Source organism: Falco punctatus (genome assembly GCF_963210335.1).
Source record: "Falco punctatus genome assembly, chromosome: 6".
In the NCBI taxonomy this organism is placed as follows: domain Eukaryota; kingdom Metazoa; phylum Chordata; class Aves; order Falconiformes; family Falconidae; genus Falco; species Falco punctatus.
The window spans coordinates 4045274-4058106 of record NC_137585.1 but is presented as its reverse complement, the minus strand read 5'-3'; the positions used below and the strand labels follow the sequence as shown (position 1 = coordinate 4058106).

General features: G+C 49.4%; 1 protein-coding gene across 4 annotated transcripts in view; it reads left to right on the top strand.

Moving 5' to 3' along the window:
* LOC308065908 (galactosylgalactosylxylosylprotein 3-beta-glucuronosyltransferase 1-like) overlaps positions 1 to 12833 on the top strand; it is a 42230-nt gene that overhangs the window by 16559 nt on the left and 12838 nt on the right. Inside the window, exon 2 of one of the 4 annotated variants that reach the window (XM_080392553.1) lies at positions 826 to 948. The exons of the other annotated variants lie outside the window; for them this stretch is intronic. The gene's annotated coding sequence lies outside the window, so the exon portion shown is untranslated. The remainder of the gene's footprint in view (positions 1 to 825; positions 949 to 12833) is intronic. 4 annotated transcript variants of the gene reach the window in all.

Genomic DNA, 12833 nt, shown 5'->3' with positions numbered 1-12833 from the left:
GGCCTCTTTGTGCAAAGCACGCGTATGTGGAATGTATAGCAGGGTACAGTGGCTTTACACACAAGTGTGATCACCCACCTTTGCTCAGACTTAAACCTTGTCTGGTGCAAAAAGGCAAAAATGGATGGTGAGGTTCGTGCCTAGCATCCCTGGACCACCAAACGGCCTCAGGCAGGGCTGGGAACAGGGGCCCGATAGCTAGTTGGGAGATGGGTGCACGGAGACGGCAGGATGGAACCCTCGCGGAAAGGAGCCTGTTGTTGCTCCAAAATGAGATACCTTGGTAGGAGATCATGGGGAGATCAGACTCATGTCACAGAGAGGGTTACAGGGCCGGAGGGGGCCACCAGCAGAGCTGCGTATGACAGCCTGTGTCACATCTGTTTGCAGCTGCGCATGCCATTAATACCCTTCTCTCTGTGCCTTGGAGCAGGATGTAGGGGCTGGGATCGCTTTCGGTCGGTGCCTGCTCCATGATTTCCTAGAAGCTATCCGTTAGCGGGCACGCCTGGGACACAGACCATACGTGAGTGCCGGCGGCCGAGCACACGGTGTGCTGGCCCTGCACGAGGCCAGGAGCCCGGGGGCTGTGATTCCTCCCCTCCCTCCCTCCCGGGAGCTACTTCAGTATCGCTTTCAGGGCACTTCAGTCTGCTGAATTAAGGCTCCAGAGGGCAGTTAATACACGGAGGTAGATGCACTGAGCAGATAACACGTAGTATCATCGGGTATTTCGGGAATCGGATGAGATCAAATTAAAGCTCTTGGCTTCTTTGACATTTTCAGTGTAGTAATAATAATTACAATAATTGATAAACCATTTAGGCAGCCTTGCAATCCCAAAGCAATTCAACAAGCTGATACGGAGCACAGCTGAGATGCAGCCACCTTTACAGTGCAAGGGCCTCAGCCTGACTTGCAAGATGTTTAGCAGCCACCAGATAGAAGGTAAGCAGTTGGGCTGAGGACACTTGCTCCCATGGCAAAGATTTCTAATGAGCGAGGCTCCTGCACCTTTGAGCTTTGTTCTGGTGTCATTTGGGAAGGAAGACTGTTGCCTAGGGAGCTGTACAGAGCTATAGAGCAGCTAAATGTATGCAAGAGAGAATAAACTTCCAGAGTACAGCCCTTAAATTCACATTCTTTCCATGGTTTGGGAACATCTTTGTGACAAGTGCTTGTGTCCTCTAATGGCATCTTCCCTGCAGAGTGTCTGAGGTGGTACTGGACAGCTCAAGGCTGTGTCTCCCGCGTACCCAGCATCCTTTCCTCTTGCCTGTGAGGCATCTGTAGAGGTGCTTTCTGGCAGGGAACTTCCCTCTGCTTCAGCGACAGACCAGGAGATGTCCGTGTTTGAGAGCAAAGTGGTACCTAGCAGGCAGCTTGCCGGCAGGAGCCTGGAGTGGCTTCGCTCCAGCCATACCCCTGGATGGCCTTCCTCCCCTCTTCACCTGCCAGCGGCACTGCCCTGCACCCCCCCTGTTTGTCAGTGTCTCCATGGCTCTAGCCCCCCCTGCCCCCCTGCCTCGGGGTGCTGGTGCTGCAGGCACAGTCACATCCAGCTTCTCACCGATGCCCCAGTAGGCAATGTTGCTGTCCCAGCCGTGAGGAGCCACCCCACGATCCCATCACCTCCCAGAGCTTCTTCCAAGGGCTCTTCTTCCTCCTTTCCAGCACTCTCAGTTGTCTTTCTTATTCCCAATATTTGGGAGCAATAAAGAGATCTCCTGAATTATGCTGCAAGCCTTCATGTTATGCCTACGAGGGATGAGATATTTGATAGGCTCCGAAGATGCCCTTTACTAAGCATGCAAAATTGCTCTGGAAAGCTCTGCAATTATTCTGCAGGATGTACACAGGAAAGATGATATCTGTCCCCTTCCTCCTTGCGTTTAATTGTTCCTAATAAAAGAAGAAGCTTAAGAAGGTGGTAATAAACCAGACTGGAAGCCAGGTCCCACACACCTGCAGGAGTCTGGAGAAGTCCAGAATCGCTGTGCTCTTTTTGCTCCTGGCCTTTTTGTCTAATAATAAGCATTATGCTTGTCTGCACTGCTTCCCATCCCGAGATCTCAAAGTACTCCGCATATGTGATTAAGAGTATTCCCTGCCCACATACAGAGCTGTTTGTCAGGATGACTACCCCCACTTTACAAGGGAGACACTGCAGCTGACAGCGTCAGAGCTGAGACAGCCCCAGATCGTCTGTCTCCCAGGCAAGGCCCCTGTGTCTCTGAGAAGCACTTGCTGGGAAGCAGCTCAGCCAAACCAGACTGCAATTTAAAACCTACCAGTACCATCGGAGACTAGTGAATACAGCGTGCAGATGAGAGCCGTGGCTGTCGGCACCCTCCTCTTGGGTGCAGGCGTGACTGCCTGAAGCCTGTTCTTCGGAGGAGACACTGGTCAGACCCCACTGATTCCTCCAGGTTGGGGAGTATCTCCAAACTGCACCCTGAGCTGTGGTCAGCACACTTATAATATCTTGGTCCGTTATCCTTCCGTGCTCTTTTAAGCTGTGCAGGCTCATAATTAAGAGCTTGAAGTCTCTTCTAGCTCACTCTCATGTGACATTAGTGCTCTCGAAGGACTTTCCTTAAGAGCTCAAATTTATCTACTTTGCCAATGTTCCCAAGTGTTCAATCAACTGCCTTGTTGGCTTCCTCCACCGCGCGGTGCAGGGAGATGTCTGAGATCCTTCTCCCTGAGACAAAAACATTGCCCTTTGCAAATGCCTCAGATTTATAAAATGTGAGCTAAGTTTCCTCAGGAAACACGACTTCCCAGGGCTGTGACACAGAGCTGGCATACACAGCTCTGGCACAGGGACCTTTAGATTTTGTTTGCCGTTCATCCCTCCTCCGAGCAGGTAATCGCACTAATGCCTGATGCACATAGAGAGATTCGTTAAGATGGGGCTAGTTAGCTCAGGGAGACAAATGAGGAGGGTCATTCGGGTGAGAAACAAAGCCATCAACAGCATAGAAGAGGGAGAATGAATTCGTCTCTACACGGCTCTTCTGAGTAGAGGATCTGGATTGCATTCAGGAAAATGTGAAAGGTAGCAATTTGATGATAAAAGTAAGTATTTTCCCATGCTGTGCATAGTGACATACGGAACTCGCTGCTACAAGATGCTGCTGGTGCTGAGTGTAGGATTCGGGAAAAGAGGAGACATTTTGATGGATAGCAGATATTCATCACTGGACAGGACAGTCCATTTGAAACAGATCTAAATCTTCAGGCTTCAACCTCCCACAATTGTCTAGCATAGGATTTCTTGTACTTTCCAAAACGCACAACATTGATCAATGTAAGAGACAAAGGACAAAAGGAGGCAGACATGTTTGAGTGGAGATCACTGGGGCATATTTTCATTTCCACACAGAAGCAAAAAATATGTGTTCTCCAGCCTGTGTGCTGACACTTAGCTCTCATCAGTTTGGTTCTTGTCAGCTGGAGCGGGTTCAGGTTAAGTTCTGATGAGATTTGCGCTGATCCAGTGTTGCTTATGCTGCTGCTTCCCCTGCCTGTGCTGTTGATTTTAACAGACTGCCAGCATCCTGGCAACTTTGTGTGGTGCTGGTTTATGAATATGCTGCATTATAAAAGAGAATGGTATGGTCCTATTCTTTGGATGTTACCCCTGGCAATGAGAGCAAGGACATTTATTCCCGGTACGGCCAGCCTCTGGCCAAGCAAAGTGCTGGGATTACCCGAAGCTGAACAGGGTTAGCAGTCAGACAATCTCAGCTCTGGATAAAACATTTTAGAGCGGCAATATTGTCTCATTCTGTAAGTTCGCGGTGGGTTTGTGTGTGGGAGTACAGGGCACATGGGAACTGCGTTTTGCTAGGAAAGCAGGATTGCTCCTCAGCAGTCCCTGTGTGGGAGAACTTGGAGGAAAAGCCAAGGACCAGGCAGGCAGCAGTAGCTTGCAGACCCTGAGGTGACGCTCTGTGTGGCATTACAAGGCAGCCTGGCTCCTAAAGACACTTCTGTAAGGGCAGGGGTAGAGATGTGGTTTTAGCAAGGTCCTCTGTGTCCGACAAAAATCTCCCGGTACCTCTTGCTAGAAACAGCATGGTTGATCCTTGCCTGGCAGGAGCAGGGGTTGCTGGCTCCTCTCCCCTTTCATGCCCCAGTCATTAAGGCAGGATAATTAATAATCATCTCTCCCTCAGCCTTCCTCATTCTGAGAGCATGCTAAAAAACAGCTGTAAGGGGATACTTCTCCTACGAGTGGCAGGTTTAATTTATCATTACGGCTATGTCCATAGCCACAGGTCAGGCAACTGTGCTGGGCTCCGTGAAAGCCCTGGCTGTGACCACAGCAATAGGACTGGCGTTCACCGAGGCAAAACGGCACAAAGCGCCACCTCGGAGGCCACGCTGGGACAGCCTGGGTGGCAGCAAGGGGTCTTGTCGTCCCTGCAGTGCTGGGGTGCCTTCCTCACTGGAGGTGGTCCAGCCTGCTGTGCTCCTTGGGTCCTCCCTCCACTTTCTCCTGCACAGATGCCAGGGCCATCTTAGCTTTCTCCCTCCTGTCCCCCCATCCCCTGGATCCTTCCCTCCCGCAGCCCTTCCCCCAGCCCAGATCCGCACAAAGGTGAAAAGGAAGGAGGCGCAGATGACTTCCCTGTATCTGCCAGCTTCTCTCTCCACCTCTGATGTGAATGAGGCCCTTCATGTGCTCCTCTTGAGCAAACACAGATGCTTTTGTTTTATGGGCTGGTGGGACGGGATGGAATTAATAAATCAGAGCGCCAGTGCTGTGCTGCCACATTCCTGCAATTTTAAGGCAAGATCACACACAAAAAAAGGCAGAAGTAAAATAGGCAATCTCTTCAGGGAGAGCTCAGATGCTTTGACTGTGCCTCCTGCTTGCTGTCCCACTTGGTCTCCTGCTCCCTCACCCTTGTTCATTCCTCCTCCTACTTTCCCCCACTCTCTCATTCCCATTAACCTCATCTCTTTTCCTGTTCCCTCTCCTTCCCTCAGGAACCACTTCCAAGTCACACCTCAGTATCTCACCTACACCTATTCTTCTTCCGCCACCTTCCTTTCACCTACGCTTCCCTCACCCCCACCCCACACAACCTACCCGAGGCTTGTGCATTCAGGTAGGATGTTCAATGTCCTGCACACGAGCCCAGGAGCCAGGAGCACGGCAGCTTTGACACTGTGGACCGAAATGCCTCCTTTTATACCTCCTTCCTCCACCCTGCCTCAGTTTCTCCTCACAAGGAGAATGGTGCTGCCTGAGAGAGTCAGTGAATGACTCTGGGAATAAAGCACATGAAGCGTTACTCTTCTCTCGGGCACGTGCCTGTGAGCAAAATTAGGTCCTGCCCCAGAACTGGCAGGCCCTCTTTCTCCTCGAAGGGTAACCAGAAATACTTCGCCATGCTTTGCCTAAAATTAATTCTTTTGAGCCAGATAACAGGTTTTTACCATCTCTACTTGGCTACCACCAGGTGGTAAGGGGTTAGGGGAAGACCTTTTTTCCCCTCCCTATAATTAGCAAACTGTACATCAGGCTTCAAGAGGGCAATGCGGACCGCGTGGTTCGTATAAGCTACTCTCAAGGGGCTGAGGCATTTTTATTCACTGCAAGGGTTGTTTTTTCTCTAATGAGCTTAGGCACTTGAAAGTCATTTCCCCAGAGTGCTTATACATTGTTGTGCTTATCTTACCTGTGGGGGAACTGAGGCACTGAAGCAGGTGAAATGATTTGCCCAGATCCACATGCTTACGCATAGTTGAAGCCAGAAAAAGAACCAAGAAATCTTGTTTCACAGTTGAGTGCTTTATCCTCTGGCCTCAGAGGAGGCCAGCAAAGACCTTTATCTTGTTTAGATGAGTGGATAGTCATTCCGAGAGGATGCTGGGGCAAGGGTATCTTTCTGTACTAATATGTGTCTTAATGAGTCCTGTTGCTAAGCGGCTTCAATGATAGATCACGCATCTTCTTCACTAAGCACTGAAATAATTTTTTAATCATTAAAGCTAATATAGAATCCTCAGAAACATCCAAATCTCACAGCAGGGGCTCAAATTAGCAAGCAAACAGAAACCAAATCCTGATTATCCCTGTGCACCTCTACAAAGCCCACAGGCAGCATCTGCTAAAGTCCAACACGAGCCTGGCGGAGCTCTCTCTCAGGGCTGGGCTGGGTACTCGGAGGCAAGCTGGCAAATCCTACTGCTCCAAGGTCCACACCAAGTTTCTTCCCTCCCTCAGACATGCGTGCCAGCTCCTTGTGCCTGTGGGGCAATAGGAAAGGCAGTAAGGGCTCCAGGCAGCTGAAATATCCTTTGGCATATCTTTAGAAAGGACAAATTATTTGCATTTTGGCAAGCACTATCAAGTGGTAGATTTCAACCTGGCCAGCGTTCCTCCCCCACCCCGTTGGTTTTTTCCTCCCCCTTGGAACCACCTCCTCCATCCTATTCCCATCAACCCCTTGCAGTCTCTGTTTTGTCAACAACTAGATATTTCAGGTGTTCTTTCCAATCCAGCCCCCTGCTCGGCTTTCACTCACACATCCCCCCTCCACCTTGGGGTATTGGCTCCTTTTGCACTGTAGCAGCCCATAGGCTTCTCCATAGCTCCTCCAGTAAACCCCAGCGTGTTTCCCATTCTGGTTAGCAGCTCTTTGTGTTGTTTGCTGTTTCCCTCAAACCTACAGCGCTTGGCAGCACATTATCAAATTATAAAAGGAGCTTTCTTTACAGCAGAAGTGATGTTTCTAACTTCTGTGTTAGAACAGGACTCTTGGAGCATTAAGGAAAACACAACAAATCTCTTATGACTTGATATGCATCAGCAGCTCCGTTACAAGGGAAGGCACAGGACACTGCTAAGCACTTTGCTAAGATCCAGTCATCATTGCTGACCACTATGCACCAAAGACTTTTGAGGGTGAATGTAGTTTACCCCAAAAGAATCTTTGGGAAAGGATAAATAAAAATTCCTCTTGCCACCTCCAAGAGCCTTCGTGCATGGTGCTCCCTTCTCTTGTCACCCTCTTGAGAACAAACCCAGTACTGTTCATGTATCATGAGCAGACTCCTTGCTTGCACTCCCAGTAACATTAGCCCACTAGACAAACTCTGCACACTTCATCCCACCTAGCAGGCTTTTCCAGAGGTGCTGCAAGGGATGCTCGTTGCTCTTCTGTCAACGCTTGCTCCCATTCATCGGCAGATAAGCTGCCATCAGCAAGCTCTGTTCATAGTGCCTCAAGACAAGCCATGCTTGGACTGTAGCTCCCTGGAAGTCAAACCAAGTCCTGTAGCTGTTAACACTGGTGCAAAACAGTCACTAGGTATGAATTCCGTGCTCCCTTCTGCATCGCACTTATCAGACAGATAAAATCTGATACTAAGTGTTTCTCTCCTAACCCCAACATGGGTCCTGCCCTGAGCATCAGAACAAATAGCCTAGAAATTAGTTACAACAGCAGGACCACGAAGCTAGTTTCTTCCTTCTTCTTCCTCAAGAGGTTTTGGGATGTTTCCTCTGCCTAGGAACTGTTGCTGGCCCTTCAGGGGTATTTTTTGCAGAGCTGGTGAGGAATAGAAGTAGTTCACACATGCATGTGGGAAGCTGGGAATGCCTCATCTGGCTTGTTGACTTCCACAAATGTCCTCTTAGAGAACTGCTTTTGGCCTCATCCTGCTGTAGCTCAGAAACACCGAGGTGTCTGTCATGCTGAGAACACACTTACAAGACAACTGTTGACAGAAGACTGGCACGCCAGGCACCAGCCAGAGATGGAGGGTGTGTGCACGCTTGCAGGGGTTTTTGGGGGGAAGTGGATGGGAGCAACCTTAGTAACATCACCCTGAGGCCAGTCCCGTTTGGGTCATAGCCAGCATCCCTCTGCTGGGAGACAGTTAGTAAGTTGAGGGAGACTTTGCTGCAGAGAGAAAAGACTGTTCACCAGTCGCATAATGTACAGAATCTGGTTAAAGACAAAGGCTGTGAGAAGCAACCAGAAGTGTGCTCCGGGGCAGGGGTTCGTTGTCCAGCAAGGACAAATCGGACCTCTGTTTTAAGGTGTTCCTGAGTTTCCAGAGATCCAGTTTCTAGTTCTGCAGCTGCCACTTTTACCAGCTTCACTATCAGTGGGGAGACTACCCCAGTGCTCAGAAAACTTTTAAATAATTGAAGGGTGCTTTCCTCCCCCCAGCACAAGGGAAGAGCCAGATTCACCCCTAGAATCAGGAGAATCATATCCACCTCTAAGATTTACAGCAGCAGCCCATCTCTTGTTTCAACGAGAGCCTGCTTTTTGTCTGCCTTGATGTTTCAGGCCAACCTGATCTGCCTTTGAAGTGAGCTCAAAGGGCTCTTAAAGTGCCGAGAAGGGTTCAAAAAGCAAAGCCCAGTCCATCTTTACCCTCCAAGCAGTTGTATCTGCTTCTCAGTTGCTCTGTCCAAGGCTAACTGGCAGCCCGGGCGTGTGGAAGGGAGGCAAGGAGGACAGCACTCCCCAGCAGACCCGAGTGCAGAGTTGGGCAGAGGAGCTATTTTCTTGCTCTTATTTGTGCAAAGACAACACTCCAAGCTCAAGGGACAGATGGACCAGACAACTTACCAGCTTGGAGGGTAGCATCCAACCCCTCCTTGCGTCCAGATCTCAAGCTGCCCCGAAGCACACAAATTCACAGGTAAGCCCACAAGTACAGTACAGCGTAGGACAGCCTCCCTCCCGAGGGCAGGTTTGTACACACCACCTGCAAAGACCACTTTCAGCCCACGTGCAGTTATGGAGCACAGCAGAGAGCAAGCCCCACACAAGCAAGCCCTGTGCGCTCTAAGAGAGAAAGCAGAGGCTGGTTCTCATGCTGTGAGCGTGTCTGCCCTCAGTTCCCTCGCAGCTTTCCTTGCCTTCCCAACAGACTCTTCCATTTTAACAGTGCAAGACATGGAAAACCAGAAACCAAAACCTACACCTTTTCTTTCTGGTAGGGCTGGATTGCTCTCAGAAAGGGGCATTTAGCGCTTGCTGCTTCTCAGCTCTATCTTTCTTTGCCCAAATGCATCCACTGTGTACTTTTTCTACAAAGAAAAACTCAATGTTCATGAGGTAGGCTTATCTTCTGGCAGCCGCTGCTGGTGCCTAAGTTAGATATTTCTACTATTGCACTGACTGCTCTCCTGGCATTCCCAGAAGGTGGGAATTGAGTACGGGTCTCTTGATCTCAGATGCCCTGGCATCTAATTTGGCTGTGGCCTGCCTGTGGTCCAGAGGGAACAGCTTCCCTGTTAGGACAGGGGAGGACAGCAGGACAGCCCCGGCAGGACACTAGCTGTCGCCTTCCTGCCCCTTTTTTCCTGTGCTCCCTTCCTCCCTCTTCATTTCACACACAGAGGGCAGGAGAATAAACATTGTCATCTTCTGACTCTCTCATTTTCATTCTGGTGTTTCTTTTAATCGAGCTCAAGCTATACTGATCAGCTGTGGCATTTAAGGTACAAATCAAGCAGCGGACCATAACATATATCTATTGCAAAAGACAATTCTCTAGGTGACACTTTATTTCTCCGTTCTATGTTCGTTTTTAAAAGTGTCTGCACGACACTTGGATGCCACACAGCAAATGGCAAATCTAATGAGTGCTGATGATTTATTCAGAGAAAGAAATAAAAATTAGCATTTTGGACCATCTCAGCTAGTTACAAAGCGAGCGTATTTCACACAGCTCAGAGAGCTGCAACAGCAAAAATGTCCATCAAGGAGACCAAAGTGGTGTTTCTCCTCTTTCCACTTCTCACTTAACCAGCGCCTGCGTGATGCGGTGGCAACACATTGGTGATGGCCAGTGTCTGCTCTCTGCTAATCTATGGAGCATCCACCCACGAAAACATTCTCCCAAATTTGCTCTTTGCGTGATGCTTTTATTGATCACTTAATTCAGTCAGCATTCCTAAATAAAAACTCCGGGGGATTGTTGCCCATACCCTGCACGCATCCTCTGCCCACAGCTGTTTCCGTGAAATAAGGGGTCTGGACCCTGATTCTTCAGGGTGCGAGCACACATGTGTACGCTTTAAAATGTCAGTATTTCCACAGGTTTCGGGAAGACGGTAGACATCTTTAGGTACATCTGTGTTTTAAATGACATAATTACTGTTCCGCTCATTTGCAGTGTGATTTCAGCCACAGCAGCTTCTCCTTCAGTTTCTTTTGCCCTCCCTAGGAGTAACCGGGAAGTCCAGCAGGGAAGAGCATTTTAACATTGCCTTTGAAAGCAGGAGGAAAACAAGCTGTCTAAATCAATCAAGAGTGTGCATTAGTGATAGTGTGTTCCTCTGGAGGTCTGCATTTGATGTCATATTGACACATAGCTAAGATCAAAGCCCATCTCTGCATCCTGGCTGCTACCAGAGGAACAGCACTGGCCTTTGGGCCCCATATCTTTACAAAGAGCTTGTGATCAACGTGATATTTTATTTTTTTCCCTCAAACGAGCACCTGTGAAATGTAATTATCCATCAAATAATACCTTTTTTCTTGGAAAAAGTAATTCCTCTCCGTCTTTGAAAATGTTCTGGAAGCAAATACTATGGGTTTTTCCTTTCTGCTTTTGTAAGAAACCTGTAAAATGACAGCTCCCACTCCTGCTGAACAGGCATCAGCTGTTAACTCAGTAGGGAAAGCTCTGGATAAAATGTACAGATACTTCGGAACAATCCAGTATTGTTTTTGCTTCCTTAGAATTATTTTGCTTTCTCAGAAAAAAGCAAGCCCCCTTTTTTTTTTTCCCCCTCCTTTTTTTTTTTCTGATAATGCAGCTATTGGGCTGATTCATGCTGATACATTTGGAATGATTATTCTGTAATAGTCATCAGTGTCTAAAAAGGATCTCAGTTCTGCCAGAGCTCGGCAGCAGGAGAGAGAAGCCGATGTTTGAATAAGCCCCAAACTTCCCTGTCAGGAGAGGATAACTGCAGGCAGAGAGCTCTGTCAGGAGAGAGCTGGCTTTCTCAGGAGACATCTGGTACCTCCTGCTTCTGTTTGGGCCGGAGCTGCCAATCATTTCCCAGGTATTTCTGGCATCGCTGGATTATGACTTTGCAGCACAGGGAAATTGGGACAGGGCAGAGGGCTGCGTCCCTCTGAGTCACAGCCCACCCTCACAAAAGCTCAGGGGGACAGGAAGGCAATGGCAGGGCACATGGGTCAATCATGAAGGACGTTTGGGTCTGGGCTAATTAAAAATAGCCTGGTTTAGACCTCCTTTGCAGGCTCTGGAAGGCTCCCTGCATAGCTGGGCTTTGCAGCCAAGTTCAAGGTCTAGCCTGTATCTGAAATGGGTTATCTCTGTCCCTGCTGATAGCCCAGATAGGACCTGGATACCCTTGATCTACCTGGGGATAGCAGGCTGAGCCACGTGCTGTCTCGAAAGTATTGGCTCCCGCGGGACCTAGCCAGCAGATTTAATTAGCTTCCTCAACATTTCTTTTTTGTTTTCTGTTGGGTGTTTTTTTTGCCTTTTTTTTTTTTTAAAAAAAAAAAACAACTTCAGAACAAAGCCCTGTAAAAAGCATCACCCTCCCCCACTCCGTGCTGCTCAGGCACTAGCCACACGTCTGGGATAAGGATGCTCTTGGGAAAGGTGCCGTGCTGAGCTGTTTATGGACCAAGCTTGGAGGAAGATGCTTGACTTGGGCTTGCACAGGTGGTGGCGGGATGGGGGGTGCATGGCACATTCCCCAAGGACAAGCCTGGTTTCTGGGCTGAAGTAACCGCACTCCCATATGGCGAAGAGATTGGAGCTGGCAGGGAGAGGATGAAGCTTTTCTTTGCATCTGAGGAAGAAGCGCGGGGGCTTGGGAAGGGCGGCTGTTCGGCTGGGAGTGACTCACATCCCCGGGAAGTTGTCCCTGCAGGAGCCTGTGCACTGAGTGACAGAGTGTAGATGGGGCTGAGCCTTGAAACCCCACAGCTGCTGGTAGTTCTGCTCTTCCTGCCCTGGGGAAGGACCTGGCCATCCTTCCCCGTATTGTTTTATTATTTGAAGTTCTCTGGGGTTTGTCTTTCCAGGGGGCTCAGTTAATTTTGCCTTGCCCTCTGTCCCCACAAGCGGTAAGGAGGTGCTCACCCCGTTCAGATGGCAGCATTGCTCGCCCCGAGCCATTCCCAAGGTCGGCAGCAGAGGGGCGATTAAAACCCCCAGCAGAAGAGCACCCTTCTACCTTCCACCAGGACCACAGTGGTCCTCATTGTCTGTGCTACTGGGAGGATAAGATCCCAGTGGCGGGTTTAGCAAGGAGCCTTTCCCTTCCCTATTCCATCATTAACATTTCCTTTCTTAGAAAAAAATACTTTTCCTTCTTTTTTTCCCCCTCCGCTTTTCCACCCCCCGGTTCCAGCAGAGTTTAAGGGAGAAATTCCTGCTTCTTGAGCAGAAAACCTAATCTTCCTTTCCCCTTTCTGCTTCCTACCCCCACGAGAAGTACAGCTGGACTTGAACCCTCAGGCTCTGTCCTTTAGGTCTAGCCTGCCCTTTCTGTCCTACATCGCTGTCGTTCCCGCGGACCTGTCTGAGGGTCAGAGGAGTCCTGCTGCTGAGAAATGTCCTGTTGCGGCTGTGTTTGCACAGTAATTACCCCTGCTTATCCCAGAGCAATAACCCGTTCCACCCACTTCTGTGGTTCCTTGAATCCGTCCTCCCACTTGATTGTGCACATCTCGAACAGGCAGGAGGCTGCCCGGCGAGGGGAAGCGCTGCAGCATCTTGGCGTGTCTCAATTTTAAACAGTATTGAAGTTTCGGCTGAAGGCTCTGACGGGCCCGAGGGAATGGGGGGAGAAGGGA